Source organism: Gymnogyps californianus, chromosome 1 (assembly GCF_018139145.2).
Source record: "Gymnogyps californianus isolate 813 chromosome 1, ASM1813914v2, whole genome shotgun sequence".
Lineage (NCBI taxonomy): Eukaryota > Metazoa > Chordata > Aves > Accipitriformes > Cathartidae > Gymnogyps > Gymnogyps californianus.
This window is the reverse complement of record NC_059471.1, coordinates 64,788,797-64,814,880: the sequence shown is the minus strand read 5'-3', so window position 1 is coordinate 64,814,880 and position 26,084 is coordinate 64,788,797.

The window sequence follows — 26,084 nt, the reverse complement described above, 5'->3', positions numbered from 1 at the left end:
AAAGAGTCCTTCTCCAGCTTTCTTGTAGGCCCCCTTTAGGTACTGAAAGGCTGCTATAAGGTCTCCCCGCAGCCTTCTCTTCTCCAGGCTAAACAACCTCAACTCTCTCAGCCTGTCTTCATAGGAGAGGTGCTCCAGCCCTCTGATCATCTTTGTGGCCCTCCTCTGGACCCACTCGAGCAGGTCCATGTCTTTCTTATGCTGGGGACCCCAGACCTGAACACAGTACTCCAGGTGGGGTCTCACGAGAGCAGAGTAGAGGGGGAGAATCACCTCCCTCGACCTGCTGGCCACACTTCTTTTGATGCAGCCCAGGATAAAGTTGGATGATTATATGTCAGATGTATTTGTACTAAGAAGTAAAAAATAAATTGAGTTTGAGTTCCCAGGTTTGCGTATTTACTATGGAGATAAGGCTTTTTTTATAGTTCGAGTACAGCACATCCAATATAATGAACTAGTTTACTTGCTTGAATGATAAATCGACTAAGGCCCCATTTAGATGAACATTTATTTTTGTGGCAGAGCGAGTTCACATGCCATATCTCCCCATTCGTATGCTCTCCCATTGTACAGCTGCACAGTGGACCAGGCTGAGAAACTGAGAACCCAGAAAAACACCCAGAAAAAGTACATCTTTTTAATCTGTATTAATTCCTCGCTCCACTTTGGGGCCCTTATTTGGCACCTCACACAGTTGTACCACACCTGGTGTGCAAAGGGAAATGAATGGCAGACTGGTAGTAACAACCCCTTTTCCTTGGATTTCCTTGGAACCCTCCATTGCTTTACCTAAACGTAGAAAACTTTCTGCTGTTAAAAGTGGTAATGAATAATTTCCAAAGCAAGAATGAGTGTGTGTGTGTGTGTGTATCCAGTGCCTGCTGTTCAAAGGCACAGTGTTGTGAAAGAGGATCATATTCCTTCATCAGCTTTCAGTATCTATATTAATTAGTGTTGTGCCTAAAACTAAGTTAGCTTTTATTTTTTCTTATAAGATGCTATGCTGACTTGTCAGTATTTTAGCTTCTTTTCTTTTCCCAATGACCAATAAGAGTTTGGTTCAGGTTTCTACAAGTAGCATGGCCTGCCTGAAATTATAACACCACAGTTCTAATTATTTGCATGCAAAATTAAAATGCAAGAGAATAATTATGCCAAAAATGTTCTCTTGTCTAGACAAAACCTTTTAACGATGGCAGGATTGGGGAAGGCTTCTGTACTTGTCTCCAAGAAATTCTGCACACCTACTGTGCAGAACGAGCACCCCGAGGACAATGCCTCTGGGACATGTCAGACCTGCTGATTATCCATACACATGCACCAAGACTATTAGTTTTTGATAGTGTCAGACTGACTACATACAAGCTACTGACTGCATACTACATGGAGTAAGGCCAACATGTTCTGGCTGTGCTGGCTTTACTTCATACCTGACTTTTGCATCAAAAATGACTGCTGGTTAATAGAGTCTTCTTCAACCGGGACAAAAATTCTGCATGGTAAAAGACAACTGGTCTAGAAATCCATGGATATATCAGGTCAGGCCCCACAGTAAATCTAATCTTAGGAAAAGCCTTTCAGATAGAACAGTCAACTGTGAAAAGAACCCTGAAAATGTCTTCTCGAAGGCATCCTGCTAATTAAGGTGCAGAAATTCAAGCAACTACTACCTTAGGAAATGTTTCCTGAATGTCGGTGCACATCTTTGTGCATGTGCCAGATTTTTGAATGTATAGCTTTTCCATTGCCAGGGATACGAACGCGAAAATGTCTAATAAGTAAGCCTTGAGCCAAGCAGAAATGAGAGCGCCAAAAAAATCTGGCTAACCCAAGCCACTTTTTGATATTTCTCTCCAGAAGACATCTATAAAACACTAAATTTTAGGACCAAGGCTTTTTACCGTTCCTAAAGTGTTAGCAGGAAGAGTGCAGTAAAAAGCTGGGGCCAATAAATCGTTATGAAAAATCATTACTGAGCAGACACAGAAGCTAAATTAAAAATAGGACTATCATCACTTTATTAAGAGTCATATTTTTTTAAATGCCTGCGGGGCAGTGCTTCTCTTACTTTTGCCCTAAGACCAAATCCTGGTTCTGCACGCAGTTATCCCCAGACAAGCACACACAAACACTTAGAGACAGCTTTATTTTAATATGTACACATACCCTGAACAGCAGAAATTGTACATGCCATATCTTGTGAAATGTATTCTGTCCACAGCTTAAGCAGTCTTCACAGTAATGCGAGTACAGGCTGTGCAGTTACTTCCATGACTGAGTATGAGATACCATGAACTGGGTCAAATGATGGGTGGCAGCGGTCCAGCGTGTGGGAGTCATGTGTCTGATGTGCGTGCGTGTGGCTACGTGATGGGGACATCTCAGGGCACTGCAGATCACATGCTGGGAGGGTGACAGAGAAGGGAAGGCTGTACTGCTCGTCTGTGAGATCCCCTGTGGAGACACGATGATAACTGGGTAACTAAATAACTGGCTCCTTTCCAGGTGACGAATGCCAAACACCAGCTGAAGTAGGAGAGTAACCATGACACTGCTCTGTACGTGCATCATGTTGGCTTGTCCAGGCAAGACAGCATCCATGTACAAACACAGGGCTGATAGTTTCTGACCTTTAAATCATACCAGAAAACTCTGTTCCTGCTCTATCCTTAGGGGATGTAGGGATTTTCTGAAGGGAAAAGACAACATGGCACTTTGAGAGCATGGACATTTTAACAGCTGCCTGAACGTGATCCAAAGTGAGGAGGGCATTGGATTATCTAATAGAGGGGACTCGGTTCTGAAAGGAATAAGAGGTAGAATTTGAAGTTGCCTTCCCCCTATGAGGTTGAGATGTCAGTAAGTGATAGTAGAGAAAAAAGCTGAGATTGTATTTGGGAACCAAAGATTTCCTGGACAGATGCTACGGCTGGATGACTGGGGTATTTATTGGTCTTGTTTGTTTGATGGCCATCTGACCTGTTTCTTACAGTAAGAAGTGGGTCTTACTGCTGTTTCATATTTGCTGTGTCATCTGTTGTCACACTTTCACAAAACTCTGGCCAACAGTAAGCATGGTAGAAATTTCCTGTTCTTATGATAGGATTCACAAGAAGGAACTATTACAGGTCAGGCTAAGATATAAGACAGGACTTAGGGATCAGAACCCAAAACCCCCTCAAATGTGTAGGACCAAACCTGCAATTTTAGATTCCCATTTAGGTACTGCCTTGACTTGCAAGCTCCTTGATGGGAACTCCTGGCATTTTCCTCTCACCCACTGTGAACACCTCAGTTTTCCCAAGTGTGATTGAAATCTAGCTGCTCAGCTTCACTGTGCATAATTACCCAGGGGATCCTAACCTATTAAGCATTATCAGAGCACACCTACGACACCCACAGGACTGGGCACCTCAAGCAATGTTATTGTTTCCACTTCTTAAAAAAATGGATGAAGTAGTGTTCTTCTTTCATAATTTAGTGGTCACAGCATCTACTCAGGAAATGGAAAACCCACTTCAGTGCCCTCAGATCAACGTCTCCTATCTGACCATGTCATTCTCTACCAGTTTCTCTCCTCCACCAATTAAAGCTATGCTACTGTACAGAAGACATTTCAGCCTTACTGGAGCATGAGATGGAGAGACATACTTATGATACTGCATCTCAGTAGGCATAGCACTGAGCTGAGAGTGTGGAGTCCTTTGTTCCTGTTTCCAGGACAATTTCTGTATGTCATTCAATGGCTATTTTATTTAAAACACAAAACCAAAGCTGGGAGAAGGGGCTGGAATCCATATATACTCTGTTGTGCCTTCAACGATAAGCCGAAGAGTAATTCTTTTGTCTGTATTATGTGCTTGGTCTCCAGCCCTGCCATTTCTGTGATAACCCCTTCCTCTCCATTCACTGCAAAGTGAAGGAAAGGTAGATGATGGCCTTCATGGACCAATAGCAACAATCTCTGAAAAAAACCCTGAATTAATCTGATAGCTTCACAACTAGGCTTAGGGAGCTGAGAAAGGGTAGAGCATGTTCTTCCCCCCAACCCTCACACACATTTGATAGGACAAAAGTCTTCTAGCCTGAACCACAAGCAACTAGTGGAAAAGACTAGGGAAGGAGTTGGACTAGAGAAATGATTGCGGTTCACTTGCCTAGATAAACACAGAAAAATGAAATGGGAGAGACAACCTGTGCTGATGGAGAGGCTGTAGAGAAATCCAGAAATACCAGTACGATAGCAGAATTTTCCCAGAGTTACCTGTCTCCGAGCAGGTTTGCCAGAAGAGAAATTAGGTGAAAGTTACACTCCATCAAAAGCTGAAGAAGGGGAAATGTCCCATGATACAATCACCTCAAAAGAAATTCTCCCTACCAGCATTTGGCTTGAAAAAACTAAAGGACAGAAACGAGCTTGAGATGCTGTGACCCAAAGAGATACCATCATTTGACTAACTTGCAGTTAGCTTTGTGCCTTTACTGCTATTCTGCTGGAGAAGGTGAGGCACAAACTTCCTTGGATTCCTTGAGAAAAGAAGACATCACAAGTGTTTGCACTGCTTGCATGGAAGAACATATGGTGAGGTGGAAAGATGGAGCACAGCCATGCGGAGAGTACATTTCCGGGGGCTGTACAAGCAGTATCACATCACTGCCAGAGCGGCACATGCCTCAGGGCAGTCGAGTTCAGGCCCTTTGCCCACATTCCCTGCCACCAACCTTCTTCCCTTCTCAGATCATGGGGGATGAAGAGCCCTGGGTCTGCAGAGATGACCTGAAGGGGCAGCCTGGAGATGATATCAAATTGTGTTGCTTCTGCTTTCTCTCACAGCTGTCGTGGCTTGTTCCTCTGTTTGCTTCCAAGCCAACAGCAGCCTCACCTGTTGTCAGTATTCAGGCTCTCAAGCTCCTTAAGCTCTTTGCTGAAAGATGCTCCCCAAGTGTCAGCTCCAATCATGCCTGAGCCACACCAGTGAAGGTGCAACCCCAATAATAGTATGCAGAAATTATACTGAAGTGATAAATATTTGGATGATTAATCATTAGTCATATGATTTGCTCTGATAACCTAAGCTAGAATAGCTCTGCTATCTTGATTCAGGCTCTGAAAGGAAGCAAGCTGATTGCTGCAGCACCGAAAGACGAGCAAGCTGCCCCATGGCCAGCCCCTCCCTGGGGTTTCAGGAGGCTCTGTCAGTTTGGCCTGCCTTCTGACTGTGTTGGTGACACCTAGGCACAACCATTTCCTGGGCTATCCTGGAGGTAGACCCTAGGATCTGTCATTTCTAGATTGCAAGGTAACCCATTGCCCAATGAGACCTGGACCCCAACTTACTCTCAGTAGTAATGTGGTAGTTTTGTTTGCTAACAGTCTTCCAAACAACCTTACTGAAAATATTTTTTCTGTACACTGTCGTATTAACGGATACCTCCCACTAAGCCAATAGAGACCGGGTAAATACAATGACTGTGCTAATGACTGATTAATGAAAGTGAGAGCCAAGTTATAAAGGAATCAGCTTCTGAGAAACTAGCAGCAGCAAATACTATTTCTACTTTCTTACATTTTAGTGTGTAAGTCCTGCTGACTACTGAGATTGGTAGAGAATTGAATTGCATGGTCAGCTGGACTATGTGGTCGCCTCTTTCCTCACTAGCTGCAGCAACCCCAAATCTCAAACTTCTGCAAAAACAAGGGAGGATCCTTGAAGGCCAAGTAGTGAGCACTTCCTTAGAGCAGTTAAAATGCTACAGTGTATGTGTGTATTTAAATATATATGTGTGTGTGTATGAAAATGTGTCTGTAGTAGAGAGAATTATAACAGCACTGTAACAGGAAGGTAGATAGCTTTTCTTGTTTGAGTACAAGCAGTCCTTTAAGTAATAGCATGGTTGCATAACAGCACGGAAATTTAAAGCTGATCTCTGTTTGCTCTAACAAATGTAAGGCTGGCACCCTGTCAGTTATGACTCAAGTAACACATTATAACACTTCAACCATATTGAACTGTGCGTCACCAGAAGAGTTATTTCGTACTCTATTTTCTTACTTATGGAGGAAGAGCAAGTAGCAGAATGGATTTTTTTTTTTTTTTTTTTTTTTTTGGTGAGCTGTGGGTTTCCATTCACTTTGACCAGGATGCATTGTAACGTGATATGACTGCAAGACTGGCTTTCTTACAAAAACACCTTACCTGAGTAACAGTGTTGTTTCTAGAGAGGAACTACACTTTACACAGTACTCTCTACTGTAGGCACTGGTGAGGTAACGAGGTCATAAAGAAAAAGATTTAAGGGTTTTAATTTCACTGTTGACCAATGTGAGGAAAATAACTCCCTCTGTTTTTCTCTCTACTTTTCTGCAGGGGTCTGCAGTCGCTATTACTGAAGACCACTGACCAAGCGATGGAGCTGGAGCAGCTATGATTTCATCCTCACTTTACCTCTGTGCAGTAATACTGTCCTATCCTTCATAAAGCTTTGTGGTAGTCCAAAACATGTAACATTTGCAGTTTTCTTTACTGTGTGTTGTGGGTTTTTTTGTCAGATTCTACTTTATTTTCAGAATTAGGCAGCTTCTCATGTTAGCCACTCAATCTTTCATTCTAAATAGCAAACCTTTTTCATTCATTTACTTATTGTCACCATTTTAAAATCACTTTTCCTCTTTTATGTTGCAGGATACAATACTCATGCATGTCATAACTGGCTGCTTAATCTGGTGTTCAGTTCAATACACAGTTAACCCTTTTTTTCCAAGAGTAGCTGAGTAGGTATCCTCCTTTCTTCTCCCTTTGTTCTGACAAAAGCTCTTTCTCTCCCCCTCTGTATATTTGCTATAATGTAGCTCCTTGTTCTGCTACCAAAAGATGGGAATGAGAGAAAAACTTTGTGATTTCTCCCTTGCTTAAGTGCTTGAAGCAACATTCTGTGGGCAGTGATTTTCTCTGTCGCCCTATACAGTCATTCACCAGGTTCCCCTTTACCTATGGAAATCTTACGAGCAGCAACAGGAGACAAATCAAACTACAGAGCTTGTCATGCGCATTAAGAAACAGGTAGTCTTATCCAAAAGTGCTTTTAACTAAATGTTTGTCTCCTTTTGTTTTTAAAGTCATTAGGCATAATTGCCTACATTCATACAGAAATTTCGTTCTCTGAAGTATCTTGAAGGCTTGAAATCTTAAATCTCATCAAATTAGACCTAGATGCAAAAGGGACAGGTGTTACCTTTGACAGTGTAATTTGTGGATCATTTAGGTACTTTGGATATTTTTGTGAAACCTTAAGCTATAAAGGAGGCTACACTTTACTTCATGTTGCCAACAATATAGAAGAAACACACATCTAAGATAACAAACTTAGTTTTCGCCGCTTTGGAAATCAGTGAAAGAATTGGACAGTTGCAGTACACCACACCATTTTCAAATATTGGTCTGATGCACTCCTTTACAGTCCCAAGTAAATGATGCTACAGGTAAATGATGCCAGAAATAAAAGTCAGATTTCACATGGGAATGTTTCATGCAGAATAAACATGGATTCTTCACACTACCAGTCCCGAGGAGTTGTGTTTCAGAGGATGTTTTAAAAACTGGCTTCAAATCATTCATAAGTGGTTGTTGCCATTGCTGGTAATATGCAACAGAGTCTCTCAGTCACAAAACAGCCTGAAACTTATTAAGATCTCAGTATTATTGACTTCAGCTGAAGACTGTTTAAATCTGGGCTTTGACTCATGTTTAGAAAAAGATTTAGCTGGGAAGTGGCCATTGTCCCAGCTGCCCATCCTGCTCAAAGTTTCAACCACAATAAAAAAGAGGTTTAAATGGGATTGACATCCAATCCTTCACTGTTGTAATTTCCAGCATGATATATTAACGTGTGATTAGCATTAACATAAAACCACTACCAGTTTCTGTTTATGACTATAGGACAAACTGTAAACAGAGGTAATTCAGATATCTGTCCTGCTCAGCCACTGCTGGGAGAGGGATGCAATAGTTTTGGGTGCAAGCTGCCTCAGCTATCCCAGCTGAACTGGCCAGTGAACACAAGCCTGAGCCTTTTTAGGAATTGTGTTTTAAGTTTATTCTACCGGAGCTGGAAGTGTTCATGTGTCTATCTAGAAGCTCCTTTCAAAGACAGCATGAGTTCTCAGACAAGCAAGTAAATAAGTCCTAATTAGACTGGAATTAGGGCTGACAGTATATTTCAGAGGCCTAATTGTTACGATCCTTGCCTAAAAGATGCAAATGTTAAAAAAAAAAAAAAAAAGGAAAGAAAAAGGCAGTGAAAGCTTTGACAAAAGCTGATCTTGCAGGTGACTCAGGTGTTTCTCCTGCTTCTTTTTATCTTTTCCTGGGGAGTCCTGTTAAGGCTGTAAGATAGCAGCTCTGGGCTATGCCTTTTCAAATCACACCTACCACTCATTCCTTCCTTCCTTATTTATTGTCTCATCACTCATCTGCTCCCATCTATCCATTTGCTAACATCATTCACTACCTACTTCAATATTATCTCCCAATCTACTTAGTGAATGAGGGATTCAGATAGCTCAAGGAGTTTTATTTCCTATTTTAAACTTATTTTTCCTACACTCCAGAGGGTTTCCTCTCAGAGGTGGAGCTGTAGAAACCTGTGGAACCTGGGAGGAGCTTGCTGCTGGCACAGTCCTCGTTCCCCAGAAATGCCTCAGGGTATGGAGCTTTTGACCCTCTCCATTTCCCTCCCTGTTGCCATTGAACATCAGAAACTCCATAGGAGCAGGATGAACTCTCTGCTCCCATGAGATTTTTCACTTACCACGCTTACAAAGCATGTGCTGGGCTCCAGAATGCTCCAGACTAAATTACTGACTAAGGTTAGTCACAAAAATAAATCACAATGCTTTTTATTCATCATAATGTTTGAGCTCGAACATTTTCTGCAGTGTACCGCCTCTCAAAATGATTTTATAGAAAAAAACTAAAACCTTCAAAATGAAACTTTTTGGACTTTAAAACCCAACATTAGCATTTTTGGTGATGAAAGGTCCAAATTATCTCTTATCACAAAGCATTTTCTAGTACTGAACTTACGCCACAATTCCAAAACTTTAGATAATACTTCAGTTTACAGAGCTTCATAACATTACGCTTTTAACACAATTTCCCTTAGATGTAGAAGATTCTCCATTTTTTAATAGTAGTTTTCTAGCCATCATTGTTATGAAGACTGCCCAAGGCTTAAAAACAGACATAAATACAAAGAACTCCAAATTTATCACACGTAAAATTTGATGTTTAAGCCAATCTCATTAATTTTTGCTTGACTCACGATTCTTGACTGCTGTGATTGGCAACACTAAATAAAAACTCATTAAAACTTCACATTTTTCTACTAACGGCATTGAAATCTAACTTTATTTTCTTTTTATCATTTCTAAATACAAAAATCCTTTCAAGGTTGTGAAAATCTCAGCTATAGCCCACCCCTCTCCACCCCATTTCCTAGCTAGCTTAAAAATGATTTTTCGTTTCCCGCTTCCAAAGGACTTACCTGAATAAAATGAATAGGACAGTAAAAATATCATCTGGCAGCATATTTGAGCTTGAGAGAAATTTTCCTGGAGACTGAAGAAAATCAGAGCAAAAATCAAATTTGAATGAAACAAAAGAGAAAGTGCTAATTATGGACTTGCTGCCACCATTTCATCTTCCACTTGCAAAATGCAAGTATAATCCCATTGAGTTGTTTAAAAGATCACATCTGAGTTACAAAACGGCATGTGCCATAGCCTTCTGAATAATCATGTTTGCTTAGAATCAATGTATTGAGTGACTGAAGGAGATACGTCCGTCACTGTGAATGTTGGGATACACTGTACATCTGTTGACAAAATGCATTCATGTTTACAGAGCTGGACCCTGTGTGCTTTATATTTCCATGTATAACATCTATCTGTGTTTACAATTGCTTCAGTTCATAAGTATGCTAATAAATCACATTCTGTGACCGTGGGTAACATCTAAAGATGACTTACAGATAGATAAAAGCAAGGTTTTTCTAAAATACCCTGGGAAAGGAAGAGGTAGGTTCACTCACACCTTCCCGTTAGTGCGGTGGCTGGGCTGTGTTGCTGCAATTGGGCTCTGGTCAACAGGCTTTTGCTTGCTGTGGAAGTTTCCTCACCGGTACTGCCTCATACACATCATATAGCTGCCTTGGGTGGCCTAAGGGCAGAGAATAAGCTTGTCTTTTCCAGCTTCATCTCCCATGCTCAATGGAAGGCCTCTTCTCCATCTATTTTCCCCTATTCCCCGCTGACCCCGTGGCAAGTGTGGTACCGCACATGTGGGTGAGTACAGCAAAGCTTGTATCCAGCAAATCTCCCTCACTGGAAGAAAATAAATCAAAGCAAACTGCCCCGTGTAGTCACTGCACCAGGTGGGCTGAGCTGAGCTGAGCGTCTTTTCCTTCAGGTACCACCACCTCTCTACCTCTGCTACAGCTTTGCAAGACAGGGTTTTTGGCTTTGCCCTAGGACAAGAGCTGTTCTTGTCTATAAATAATAATAAAAAAGTCTACCAGATTTTCAGGTTTTTGGTTGATGGTTGTTTTTTTCTGCTGGAACAACAGCAGGAGGAGACACTCTTCTGATTGATAACTTTATTTTGTTTCATGTATCAGGACTGCAGTAATACACTGAAAGCTTGTAAATCATAGGCTGAACCTTTGAGGCAGTGAAAAGTTTCGAGTGAAATCTATTAGACTTTGCCCAAGAGCCCGTAGCAGACCATACACTGACAGTCACAGGAGCCACGTGGCAGGCTGTGTGGGGAGCAGTGTCCATCTGAACTAACCTGAGCTCGGCACCTTTCTGGGCTCAGCCAGCAGGTAGGGAGGTCATTTTTAGCTCGCTGAGGGGAGCTACTCCTTCTGGCTGCTGGGGAGAGCCCGGGAGGGAGTCTTGGCTCTGCTCCCTGGCTGGACTCGCACACAATGAGCCCATAAGGGCTCTGCCAACTCCCTGCTGGTGTCTGGCTGCTGGCTGGCAGATGTAAACGGCTCCTTAGCTGGAGGGTGACCATGGTATTCGAAGCCAACACACATACACACACAATGAATATTTTTATTCCCTCATATAAATTGTTAGACATTTGCTGCCAATTATTTGCTAGAAGTTAAGGCTTAAAGCCTTCTGCAGTCCTTTTCTAGCTCTTTTTTTTCCCCCATAAAATACAGCATTAATCTTGTTTTGGCTCTAAGCGTTTCGCTTTTTATTATTTTTATTTAAGGTGGTATCTGGCCGCTGGTACTTCGTCTACATGACAAAAAGAAGATTTTTGTTTTCCCAGGCAAATGTTTTACCTCTCAGACATATGTTGTCCTGTTAGCAAAAGAGGGCCTGATCCCCTAAAGAGCGGAGGTGCTCAGACCTAGCTTTGCCTGGGCCTCAGAATGAGCGTGGTTGACATTTTGGCACTACCAGGAGTCTTGCCTGAGTTAAGGACTGCAGGAATAGGCCAATGTTTGTCCAAAAAGTGCAGAGAGCAATACTGCCCTTCTCTGGCATCTCTTTTGAGGCCTAAGGGCATTAAGTGTTATATGAAAGCTAAAGTTTTGTTTAATATTTTGCTGCTTGTAAAATCAGACATTAGCGGGGACAGGAATTTGGCTCTCTGTTTCCACTTCCTACAGAAAACAGGGAAGAAACCTTTAATTTAATAAGACATTTCTCATTGCAGGCAACATGACTACTGCCTTGTTTCCCTGGTTAAAAGAATCTCTTACACTCTGTACTCGAAGTACCTTTCCCTTTCTCTCTAAAATCTAAGTTATGATGTTTTGACAGAGCTTCTACATATTTCAGAAATTCATTGACTTCAAGTTGTTCCTTTGGCATTCTCATATCATGACAATTACAGAAGCCTTTTAATTTTTGTTTTCTTCCCTAATTTTGCTGTCAACATACTGGAATGAGGACAGCAGCTTTAGAAAGTTACTTACTTAGTATTTTGACATATTAAAGATACCCACTCTTTGAAGTTAAGGGGAATGGGTTGTTGAATCCCCAGGTCACTTGTAATTTCATACAAATAGTATCTTCAGGGTCTGCAGAATTTATTTCAGCTCATATTTATTGCTTGATTTTTTTTCATTTTTTTGCTGAGATGGAAGGTGGCCTTCTCAATTTGTTTATAATGCTACCACCGCTGTGAACTTACTACCAGCCAAGTACTTAAAATTAAAACAATACACAAAACATGTACACAAAGCTCACTGCAGGGAAAATATTTGATTCCAAGTCTGGGCAGACATGGAGAGGAAAAGGGACTAAAAATTGCCAAGTAACTTAGTGTTGTGGAATAAAGCTGTATGCAGGTGTGCTCCCTAAATGCAGGCTTCCTTGAAGATGGGTACTGTTGTCAGGAGTCCAAGTGTACATTTTCTCCAAGCAATGCTATATTTGGCTTGCATCAATGGCTTTTGACAAATGCATTTAATCTTTATCACCTTGTGGTTGGGTTATAGATAAAACTTACTGCCAAAAAGATCTTCCTACTGCTCCAACGTAAATCCATACCTGTACCTTGTGACTATTCCTGATTTTTACGCTATGATGTCACTCATTTTAAACCTGAAGATGCAGATAGATAGTACACAAACTTAGTGTCTGCTCAGTTTTGCTGCTGCAGGCTGTTCACTGCAGAAGCAAGGAGCTCCATGAATTCATTGTGAAAAGGGAGGGTTAATATAATGGAATGAAACCCTTTATTAATTCAAGCTCCTGTATCAGTGTTCTGTGCCTTTTATACTGCTTGGGCTTTTGCTGCCTGCCAACCATATCTCGATTTGAGCCTTTGAAACATCAGAAGGGATGTCCGTAACCTCAGTAGCATTACTCTCTGCTGGTATGAGTGGAATGTTGGCCCTGCGCAGGGAAACCACGTCTCTCTTTATTAACTCCTACTGATAAACCAGTGCATGAAAGCCATGGATACATCTCATACGTAAATGCATTTGGTTTGTTTGAACTGGAAACTGTCACAGCTCATTGACCTTTTATTAGTTTACCAACAAAAATGTAAATGGTGGAATTTGTGAGCCAATGCACGGCAGAAATGGTACACCCTGGTGAAAAATGTGTTGTAGAAACTTTTCTTTTCATTCTCTTGTGTTGTCTAAAGGAAATAAATAAATAAAATAAACTGCTTAGTTTTTTCACCAGCTGGCTTTCAAAGCACCTCCATATTTAAAAGTGAACTTTAGATCTTTAACTAAAATGTAAAATTCTTGGCTACAATAGCAAGAAATACATGAAAATATATTCCAGATTGGTGATAAATGCTATGTAAATTCATATACATTCTATGTATAGTGGGTTACTATTTGGTTGTCTCTGATTACTTACAGGGATATATACATACAATTCAGCTTCCACTGAAATCACAGTGAGACTACCTTTACTTAATGATCAGGTATTGACAAGATTTGTTCAAGTAGTGTGTTCAACCTCTGCCCATTTTCTGCATACATGCACACATGAGGCTGTGGAATAAAAGTTTTCTTGGAATAAACTTCGAGTGACCACACTATTTACAGATGACAAGGCTGCAGTGTGCGAGAGTGGCCAAACAAGTGTGTCAGAAACGTGTTACACAAATGAAGGGCACATGTTTTAGAAGAATTTTTTTTTTAAATATTTATAGAGTTCTTTTTAATACTTGTGGTACATCTGTGTCAGCAGCTGGTGCAATGCAAAGGGGAAGCACTGGGTTTTGTCTTGCTGAGATCTATTATGGTTCCAGAACCGTATGTCTACATTGCATCTTTAGAACAGAACAGAACAGAACAGAATAGAATAGAACAGAATAGAATAGAATATTTCAGTTGGAAGGGACCTACAACGATCATCTAGTCCAACTGCCTGGCCACTTCAGGGCTGACCAGAAGTTAAGCATGTTATTAAGGGCATTGTCCAAGTGCCTCTTAAACACTGACAGACTTGGGGCATCGACCACCTCTCTAGGAAGCCTGTTCCAGGGTTTGACCACCCTCTCGATAAAGAAATGCTTCCTCATGTCCAGTCTAAACCTCCCCTGGTGCAGCTTTGAACCATTCCCTCACATCCTATCACTGGATACCAGAGAGAAGAGCTCAGCACCTCCCTCTCCACTTCCCCTCCTCAGGAAGCTGTAGAGAGCAATGAGGTCACCCCTCAGCCTCCTTTTCTCCAAACTAGACAAGCCCAAAGTCCTTAGCCATTCCTCACAGGACATGCCTTCCAGCCCTTTCACCAGCTTTGTTGCCCTCCTCTGGACGCATTCAAGGACCTTCACATCCTTCTTAAATCGTTGGGCCCAGAACTGCACACAGTACTCCAGGTGAGGCTGCACCAACACTGAATACAGCAGGATAATCACCTCTTTTGACCACCCGGTTATACTGCGTTTGATGCACCGCAGGATACGGTTTGCCCTCTTGGCTTCCAGGGCACACTGCTGACTCATATTGAGCCTGCTGTCAACCAGCACTCCCAGATCCCTTTCTGCAGGGCTGCTCTCCAGCCACTCCTCTCCCAATCCATACTTGTGCCTGGCGTTATTCTGTCCTAGGTGCAGGATCCGGCATTTGGACTTGTTAACTTTCATCCCATTAATCATTGCCCGATGCTCCCATCTATCTAGATCCCTCTGCAAGGCCTCTTGTCCCTCGAGAAGAGTCAACAGCACCTCCCAGTTTGGTATCATCAGCAAACTTGCTAATGGTGCATTCAACTCCTGCATCCAGATCATGGATAAATATATTGAACAGAACTAGCCCTAGAATTGAACCCTGAGGAATACCACTGGTTGCCAGCCAGATGTAGCCCCATTCACTACACCACTTTGAGCTCTGCCCTTCAGCCAGTTCTTCATGCAGTGCACCGTGAACTCGCTCATCCCACAGTTGGACACCTTGTCCAGAAGGATGCTGTGAGGGACAGTATCAAAAGCCTTACTAAAATCCAGAAAAACTACATCCACTGCCTTCCCTTCATCCAGTAGGCAGGTGACCTTATCATAGAAGGATATCAAATTAGTTAAACAGGACTTTCCCTTTGTGAACCCACATTAACTGTGCCCGATGACTGCATTATTCTTTAAATGCCTTTCAATACTACCCAGAACAACAGTAAGGTTCATGCCAACAGTTAGTCCATGGCACACACAGTGCATGCATGGCAGGTGACTGCTGGAGGACCTTGAGTCCACGCTGCAGGTGAGGTGCTCTGGGTGGTGGCCCTCTGTGTTTTTTCATCCTTGATTCCCTCTAGAGGGAAACTGCTCTGAACACCAATGATGTGCTTGGTTGTATATCACATCTCTAAGCATAAAAGGAAGGCAAATGCATATCAAAACCAACCTCCTCTGGTACGTTAAATCACTAACATAGAAGCACAGACTGCATTTTTGTGTTCCTCAATCATTCCACTATCAGCCTTACAAGCACGTCTATACATGTGATATAGTCCATGAATTTTCCAAGATATATCAATGATGATATTATAATATATGCCTTATAAATAAATGGTATCATATAAAACCAACATATACACACCTAGCTATGTTCCTAGTGCATAGTGATGTGTTTGCCTTTTCCAGATCTTCTAAAATTAGTAGTGAGAAGTCATGCTTCTAAAGTCATATTTTCACTTCAATGCAAGATCATTCCAGTATGTCCAGTGGGACTGGGTGCTGCTAGGTGGCAAGTACCATTGAAAAGCAGTCCATTGACCTCTTTCTATTCATGACATGAAAACAGGATAGGGTTTTTTGCAAATTGTGGAATTTATGGCACTTCAGTGATTGTCCCAAAATCATGTAGAATATATTATGATAACTAAGTAGTGGAAAGATCTTTGAGTTCAAAAGATAAATGGACCTATTTGTTGGAGCTTAAGAAACAGGCTGTGTGATTTGAATGGCAATACTTGATAATTTATGACTTCGTAAGGTGATTCTGTTTCAGAGTTCAAACTCTCTTATTGTATGCCAAAAGTCTTCCAAGATCATTATGTGTTCAGAAGTCTCTTAAATATCTGGATATTTCTGGGGGCAGTCAATTTGCAGAAAAGATAAATAATTTCTTTTTTATTATTACTATGCCACAGTTTAATACAAAATATATAAGGCAACTAAGACAATGTATCTGCAGGGGTTAGGTTTAATAAAAGTAGTATACAAAAAGATTTAGCTATTCTAACATGGGTAGAAAGAAATTTATAGGCAAGGGACAATCTGTAATGTAATAAGTAATTGACTTACTATGGAATGATTCATGTCCCAACTGTATGCGAAGTACAGATAGTAGGTATTCCAGAGCACAGCACACACCTTATCCTGGACTGTAAAATAGCAAAAGTCCTTAGGCCAGAAAGAGCTTATGAGATAGGCACAAATGCTTTAAACACTGTTACGAACAGGGGAGGACAACCATTCTGGATTTAAGCTTGCTGTAATAGTAGCCCCCATGCTCAGTGGAAACTGATGCCTCTCATGTGATGAGGGGTAACCTTGAAGATGCTGACACATGCCAGGCGACTAGATGCAGAATGTAAAGCGTCCCCTACCAGCTCCTCTGCGTGACGTGATGTTGATACCCTTTAACTGAATTTCATTGATATATTTTGTTTTGCCATTTCTCAAATCCATGCATTTTTCTCTTCTAAAATCTACCTCAGAATGACTAAATTAAGGATATATAATTAGTTTTTCTACCAAATGTGAAGTGAAATATTGATATCACAAAATAGAAATGCTCATCAGAATTCACTTTATCTCAATAACTTTTATCAGTTTTTAGCAAAGAAGCAAGAAGAGAGATAAAGCTTTCTCTGATTGACTCATCTGGCAGATAGCTAAGACACTTTTTAAAGAATAATTGAGTGAACTGCTATTTCAAATTGTTAAGAATATAAGTAATAGTGTTAAGATAGCTGCTCAGCTCCAAAGACAGCAAATAAAATTCCGAGTATGTCGGCTACAAACTTGTTGGTGGTCAGGAGGAGGGGGGCTAGAAAGACATTTCTAGGCTTCCTTGTAGAGATAGTCCTTATCATGTAAACCATTATTCGAGACTTTGACCTTAAGCCATCACTGCAATTTTATTTCAGGACAATTGAAAGTAGTTCAATAAGTTCTCTGTAAAATAAAACATTTTTAGATGGTAATCAGCAGTAGATGAAAATTATGCCATTCCCAGACTGTAATGAAAGGCTGTGGTAACTCATCCACATCTGGTCCTTGGAACCATTTAAACTGCTTGCCATGAACCATCATAATAAAAGGGCATGGGGCAGTCTGCAAATAAAATTAAAGGGTTAAGAACAGATATATCTGATCCTAAAAGTTTGGGACCGCTGTTCTCAGACTCTTCTTGCCAATTTTTTTATTTCCCCAGATGCTAGTTTGAGAGCACAAAATGTAAGCACTTACCCTCATATTTCAGGTCAATTTAGCTTTCTCTCTCCTCCTCCACTGAAGTTGCTGACTCTTTTAAACTACTCCTGAGGCCCTTCTGAAGTGACCTCATGTATGAAACATATGTACTTTGAAATACATTAATTTCTTAACAGTTCAGCCTATCCTTCTCATTACTCTGTATCACAAGCTATTTCAGACATGAAGTTGGTCTTGTTTCTACCAGCTGCCACACTTCTACAGGATTTACTGGTGAGGAATTAGTCTTCCGTGACATACATGGGCACCATCTCCTTTCAGATATATTTGTAAAAGCATTGAAAAACTACTTGCTTTTCTATAAGCTGACTGTTTATCTGGACTTATAGTTTTGTCAGTCTGGTACCTTTCAGAAGACAATTCATTGCCCATGGGGAAGTGAGCATGGTGGTTTGGTTTCCAAGGGCTTCTATGCGCTCCACAGTAATGATGTTCCTGCTGTCACGGGATCCTAGCCAAAAAGTGCTGCTTTTCAGAAAGAAACTGCCAAGCTCCTACTTGAAGACTGGAAAAATATTCTCAATAGGTAACTCCTCAAGTGCAACAAAACATGGGAACAAAAATTCCTTTCCCAAAATTCCAGGTCTCTGATTCTAGATAATTTATGACTTTGTTTTCCCCACTCTTGATCACATTGGGTAGGTTCTGAATGTGCAGGTTGTTGTGAGTGAAAACGGATGGGATGAGCAGGACTCTCTATGTAGACCCTCAGGGGAAAAATAAATTCACTAAAGTGTTGTCTGCATCTGCATACTTCCAGAATGAAGTCTTTAGCAGATACAGATTAATATACATTCTTTGAAATCTAGGAACTATTCTGATTTATACCAGCCAGGAATCTTGTCCTTGACCGTCTCGTTTTCTTTGTTCTCCTGGATACTTATTAATATCTGGCAATTTATTTTTAATCAATTTTAGTAATATGCAGTAATCTACCTATAAAATTTATGAACATAACTTTTAGCAAAACAAGCCCAAATTTTTGAGATACAGACAACCCTTAATACTTACTGAAGCTGTTGGGAGCAAACAACACAGCATTTCATAAAATGGTCCTAATTTTTTGTAACTAAGATGACCCATTTTATGTCATTCCATACTTACTGAAGGCTGTCTTACATAATTGCCTACTCAGCTTCATGACTCATGCTGGGGAAACTGAGAACACTATTCTTAACCATTAATAAAACTGTGTTGAGCTTTTCACTGATACCTTAACAGGGGTTATGGTGGTCCCCGTTCAGTATGCTGGAGTTTTTAAAAGTAACTTTTAATCTGAATCTAAGCAAGTAGTATTACTTTGCAGTTAAATTTTGAAGCAAAATATATGTATTCGGACAGGCTTACTGATTTTTTTCTAGTTATAAATTTAGAAACACAGGACATCCTATGCTTTCTATAAATCTTATTAGTTATGAAGTTGCTGGAAAACTGGCTTAAATCTACAGCTTCTAGGTATTTTAGAAATAGTTCTCACTCTGTTTTTCCATGTATAAGAGAATATAATTTCTGCCAGCTATCTCCACAAAACAATTAATTTATTTCACAGTAACTTCAGCTGCTGTCTGCAATGAGTTTAGCTATGGCTTTAAAAACTATCTGGTCAGGCTTGCCAGTAATGTTTTGCAGGTTTTAATTCCTTTGTTTTATTTATGGAACCCACCACTTTCCTACAGAGTTTTTCAGTGCCTACAAGAAGAAACTGATATCTGTACATCAGAAAAGTTAATTAAACCAAAATTTCTTGCCTGAGACAGACCAAAATCCATAAAGAATAATCTTTGTACTCCTTGGTTGGCATACCTTACCTTTAGGAATTAGATAAACAACTCCTAGAGCTAAATATACTCTTCTTTTTTTTGAGTGACTAATGAATTTTGGTGTGTCAGTCTTTGGCAGTTTAGTCTGAACTGTTATTAAAAGGTCCTCATTTTTTAGAAGAGCTTGTGTTTTCTAGTCTTTTGATTTACCTAATGTGAGTATCTGAAAATTAATACATTCAAGATGTGGTTTCATGGCATAAAGCGCTCAGTGGGAACACTGGCTTTAGATACTCTTTTCCCTTTCTCCTCCTGCCGCCCTGCACTGTGGCATGTGGCTGAGAGCAGACCCTCAGCTCTGCTGAAAAATTGTTTGTGGCACCATGCTGTGAAGCTGAACATGGAACTGAAAAACTTGCAGATATAAACTCTTCGTAGTGTGAAATCATGGCCCAGAAATCGCTTGTCGCTCTAGACACTGCAGGTCTTCCTGTTCCAGAATTTGGAAAATCATCCTGCTCTGCTTCCTTCCATTTCTAAGAGTCAGTTAAACCGTACTCTTTGAACTCTGTGTCTCCTCATACAACACACTTACAGACCTATTGTTCACTGGATCTTCTTTTCTATTATGATTGCATTGTTTGGATGTTATAAAAATGTGGAGGCATTTGCAGGTAGGCAAAGACTGTCATTCCCTTCTGCAACTCTTCTTTGAGGCAGAGGGTGTAGATTCATTCCTCCAAAATGATACAGGTTGCATCCAATTAGAATCTGGCTATTAATTCTGTGAAAAAAAATTGCAGTGTGAGTTTTGTATTGTAAAGTCTGATTTTGTTATTTACCTGTCCGGTGCCTGTGAGTGAAATTGGAATAATACAAGAAAACTGATGATTTTTCTTAACAGGATAAAGACATCCATGATCAGAAGGACGAGTTGCACAGCTACATTGCTCTGCCTCTGATACAGGAGGTAAAAGCTTACACACCATTGCATCCTGTGCTAGAAGGAAAACTATTGCCCCCATAGCTCCCTTGGTAATTCAAGCCTGATTAAATATTTCTGGGGGGTCATTCACTGTCAAATGTTCCATATGGGAGCCACAGTACATGAAGAATTACATAGCACTTTTGGCAAAAGATAAGACACAGGGCACTAATTGGTCTACAACAGTGACAATCATAACCTTGTCGAAAAATAACCTTTGCTTAAGCAGAATTAAGTAAGAACATTTGAATGTCTCTGCCCACAAACACTACCCACTACTCTATCAACAGTGTTCACAGGCATGACATTCAGAGAAATCATAAATCCTGACTTCTTTTTCTCCATCAAACATGACTTTGATATGTTAACTTAGATATTGTACTTGGTTGTATCCTAGCACAGAACAGGCTAGATGATTGCAAATCACAACTATTTGTGGGTCGACAGCTAGTAAAAGAATAATGACTAGAAAATTAGGAAATACTAATTTGTTGGTGCTGATTTTCTTCACAAGAGGACATAAGATCATATCTTTTTCTATTAAACAGAGTCACTTTCCTTCTAGCCGTAATCCCAAGGGTGTTTTGATAACAAAAGTCTAACTATATCCTCACCGCTCCAAGTTAGCAAATTACTTAGGCTTTTTATTTATGTGGATTGATAGGGCATCTGGGAAATGATTGTTCATGAGGAGAAAGCTGACATAAATACATGAAATAATATTTTAAGATATGACAAAAGCATTATGCAAGCTGATGACATATTAGCAATGATTTTAACAGCTATTTGATTAACCTGTGGCAAATGAGCTAGTATATTTAATTACAATTTTATGTGCTGTTGATACTTGTGCTATAAATAAGGGAATTACATGTGGGTCACTCCAGTGTTTGGTTGTGGAATTGTTTACTTGACATACTGATGTCATTAAAATATTATTCCAGATCACTGGGTAATCATGGTGACTTTTTACAAGAAGGAATCATCTTTGCATTGAGTCAGTTTCTAATTCTGTCCCTGAATTCCTTTAGTTCCAGATCTATTTTAAGCAAAATATACAGAGGGGCTACAAGTGTATTTGTGTTGCTTACATCTCTTTGTGTGAAATTCAAGTATGAATAACTTGTTTTGGCATTCCAGTTTCTGCATCCTCACCTAAAGCCTGCTGAAAGCAAAGGAAGAGCGGTCAGGTCTCTCGATATTGCATAACAAAAGTGGGATAGGAATGAGTAACTGGCTGAACGTCCACATGTCTCCGCTGACCTGTACCCACACTGCTTCAGGTTAGTCCTTTTTATATAAGAACTGCCTTGAATGAGCAAGATGTGACAGGCCAGTGCAGAGCTGGGGAGTGAGCTAACAAATCATCTGTGGCGATGATTAAGACCAGGGCTAGAGCTCACTCCCTGGCTCTTGCTTATTTAGCAAAGTGTACCTTCACTGACCTCCATGAGGTCTGGGTTAGACATTTGCAGTAGCGTGGTTTGCTACTGACTCATCTGGTGTAGTATGAACAGTACATAGAACGGATGTAGTCTTGACTGACAGGTTATAAGCTCTTCATGGAATTTGTCCCCGTGTTTGCATTAAATGTAATGGGAATGAGAGTTCAATGTGTCTAATTTGATTAATACTATGAGAAAAATATGGCTGTGCTAGCTAAAAGGTGAGTATGAATTCACAGTTTCACAATAGCTCAACTTCAGTGGTAAGACTAGTTTAATGAGTTCCCATCCTTTCTCCTCCCCCATCTCAGTCAGCCCTTTTCTGCCCCCAGTTGCTCATTCCCACGCCCTGTCCCCTCCAAAGCAAATGTTATTTTTAATCCAAATCAGTTCAGTGATCCAGTTTAGATTGCAGTTCCACAAACAGTTGTGTTGACACAACTGTGGAGGTGGTACAGTATGGGGAGGCAGGAATGAGTGGTTAGGGACAGCATATTGTGAAATGACAGCTTGAAAGTGATACCTGGAAATGAAAGACTTTTTACATTAGAACTATGGAACCATTATCATAATTATACATCAACAAATCAGAACATAAAGCTCAGCAGAGAAAGTCAACAAAATAAATCACCTTGTCTTCATACAAACCCTAAAGCTGGGGAGTTCTGGTAATCTGCCTTTTTCTGGCTTTAGTTCTGCCAAGCTGAAGCAATAGCTGAAATGTTCAAGACTGTCCTGAATTATAAAATGGGTTGCATATGTTGTTGTTTTCCTCCCCTCCACTCCTGGATGAGTTTATTTTTCATTTTGAATGTTTATGTCGAACTCTCTGTCATTCTACTGCCCATCTAGTTCCTCATTCAGTTTTATAGTTAAGCAGTAATTAGAAATTATCGCTGGGGAAAAAGCATGTTTTAGTTATTTGATGTGATCCAGCCTCATATAAAATATAAACTCTCCAAAAGCAGCAGTAAGAGAATTGCAGAGGACCCATTCTTACCTCAAATTCAAAATAAAACGTTAAACCCTGTAGCTTAGAACAAGTGCTTCTTCTCATAACCCTCTCCAAACAAAGTACAGTGGGGTTTATAATGGAGAAAAGCAAGACTAGGTTTTCTTTCCTTAAAGAATTTCAATAAAGGGAACTCAGAAGAAAGCACAGTAAAGGGGGCAGCTGTATAATGGGTACGACAGAGCCTTCCCACGTCTCAGTGCTTCTACGGACCAAGCCCTCCCAAAGCCAAAGTTTGGAGGTTTGTAGATGGACATATTTGTTAGGGATAAGCTATTGTAACAGTGCGAGTGTCTCCGGTTCCTCCGTCTCCTTTGCCACACAGCGACTGAGACACGGGTGGGACGAGCGGGGAACAGGCAGCGGGGGGATCGGGGCGGGCATGCCTGCCTGAATGCCCAGACGCTGCCCTTGTGAAACCCACTGCCCGTCCCTCTGCTGTGAAAGATGCAGAGAGCTTTTCAATCCTTCAGAAAATCTTCCAGTAAAGAAGGGTTTTTCCTTCAAGGTAGGGGGAAAAAAACCCTGACTGGCTCTCTACTTTTTTTTTTTTTTTTTTTTAAACAGCTTTACTTATTCATAAAATAAGGCAGAAGGGGGCAAAAGATTTATCTTCCCCTTGGGTGCTAATACCCCACAGAGACCCACGAGATAAGAGGGAAAGGAAAGCAGCAAGAGCGCCACATATCAAACCCTGTTCTTTTTTTAATCAGGAATGTAGTGGGAGCAGGAAGGAGGCAGGATCAGGCAGGCTTGAACGAAAACATATTTGCAAGAACTTTTGTCTCTAAAATCTTTTCTGTGCTGTTTTTTAACAATAGAGCAGACTCCCCTCCTCTCACATACAGGGCAAGATGAGGCCTTAAAATTTTACTTCACATTTCTGTTTCCATTGTGGTATGTTTATTGGTTGCAGTAATTTTATGATCGCTTTTCAGTGGCTTAGAGGTGTAGAGTATGTTTTATTTCTATATCAATATCATAACAAATTGCGTTCAGCAAGCTGTTAAATCTGGTAGGGTTTTTTTTTTTCATTGTCATTTCTCACCTAACCCATGGCAAATGAGTTCTGGCAGATTTATCTTATGACATTATGCTCCCTCACCCCATCACTCATTGACCTGACTGTCTGCCTGTCATGACGCTGAGGGCACCAAGGAGCTCCCCGTCCTTGCCCAACCCAGGGCTCCCCTCACCCTGCCCACAGCCCAGGACCCCATGTCAGCACTCCGGGGCTGTCAACCCCTGCCCCAGCGATGCAGCAGCAGCAGGGCCAGTCTCTAGCTGCCCACAGCCCTGCCCTGCCCAGCCATGGGCCCCATTGAGCCGGGCCAACCCGCAGGCCCATATCCCAGCCCAGCATCGGCCTGTCCCTATCCCCACGGCCCTGCCTGGCCATCCCAGGCTGTGTCTGGGCCTGGTTCCCCTCACCGGACCTGATCCTGACCCCACCTGCTGGCTGACATCCCGGCCTGTCATCTCCTTGGCCTCGCCTTCCTCTTTATTTCTGCTCATGTGATGTGTTGGCTAAAATAGTCTCTATTTTTCACCATTTCCTTCAATAATTTTGCTGAACTTCTGCTCTTCCTCAGAGACTGTGAGCATGTAGCGCACCAGTTTATCTTGAACTACCCAGATATTTCTTTGCAAAGTAACCACTAGCAAAGCTAACCATACTTCAACACCAGTCTAAAAATATTACCACTCCAACTGGGTAGGTATGCCCTACATACCTATTGCCCATGCCTAAAGGCGAGGTGTCTCCAGGATTTTCATTGCTTGTTGGGATCTCAGCCACAGACTGAACAATTTCTTTTTGGCTATTCCTATGCACTGTGTATAGAAATACCGTGCGTTTCACAAATGTCACAGGTTATGTATTCAGGCTTTTGTCTGTTCTGTGTCAATTATCTCACACTCTTAGGCTAAAAAGAAGCCAGGCAACAAAAAGTTTTTGACGATGGTGGAGCAAAACCCTCTTCTGAATCAGAAAAATAGTTTTTCAAATGGAAAGTGCAAAGTCAGCTCTCAAAGAGCTGCAAATTCAGAAGCCAGGCAGAAAGCTGAATAGACCATAAAATGAGGAACCAAATAACAATTTTCTTGTCTGAATAAAAATTCAAAAGTATTCTGGGGATTTTTAGAGCTCTGTGATATCTGTGGATTTCATAGTTATTACCAAATTTGTTCTCGAGATTTCTTTGCACTGCAGGGTTTCTGTACCATAGAAAACAAGAGTTCTGGTTCTCTAGAGGAGGAACTAAAACATACAGCATCTAAGGATGGAGGTCCATGAACAATCTTCCCTCTGACAATGTTTTCCTCTCTAGCTGCTTGCTTCCATTCCCTTACTGATATTTATCTCCTCAGTTCTGCCAGCGGAGTCATTGATAAGATTTTACTCAATAGGATCAGCAAAATGTTCTAAGCTAAGAAAAATCCTCCTGAAAAAAAAAGTCTTTTCAACCCAGATTATTTCACTAATCTAATTTAGAGCACGGCACTGAACACGCATTGTCCTGCAACACAGGCATGGCTAAGGAGGTGACAAACTGTACAAGGGAGGGAATGAGTAACTGGGGTGAGAAAGAGTGAAATCTATTAAACTGGTTTTGCCACCAGAGAAAATGAAGTCTGGAACTACACTACAGCCCTTGTCTGAGTACGGCTGGACAATATGAAGATTAAAAAGCACTGATAGCTGCCAGGGGCTCATCTATATGAGCATCTCACAGGATATGCTGCAGATGCTGTGCAACACCAGGGAATTTAAATAAACAAAGTGCTGTTAAAACAAGGCTCCTAGAGTTAAGCATAGGTGGGTTACAAAATTAGAATAAGTCTATCCTTCAACAGCAAATCATCATTTTATTTTTCTAGTGGAAAACTAGAACAACTGTTTTTAAAGAAGTGCCTATGCGCGCATCTAGGTTGGTTTTGCAAGAAATTTGAGAAAATCACAAAAGAATATGAATTGAGACTGATTGTGAGATTTTGGAACTTTATGGGGTAAGTATTACCTGGGCTAGGAGAAGAAGAGTTTTGTTTGGTATGCGGAGGTGTATGCTCTTAATGTATTAGCTGACTCCTCTAAGTCTATGGTGTTTTCAGCATAGGTACTGATTAAGAGCTTAGACTTATGGTTACTTTATAAACAGTCATGGTGGTTTAAGATGTTTGCACCTGGCATGTGGTTTGATGGTGGAACCATCCTCCAGCACAGGTGTTGTAAGGGATCTTGAGAGGGTTTCCTAGTCACAGGTCTGGTCGGGTTAGTGTCCGTGTGGGTGCCTGTGGCAAGGCAGGGGGAAACTCACTCCTGGGCTGTCCCTGATGTCAGCTGAGCTCTGGGGGCAAAGACCTTCTGCTGAGGATTAGTAACAAAGCTCA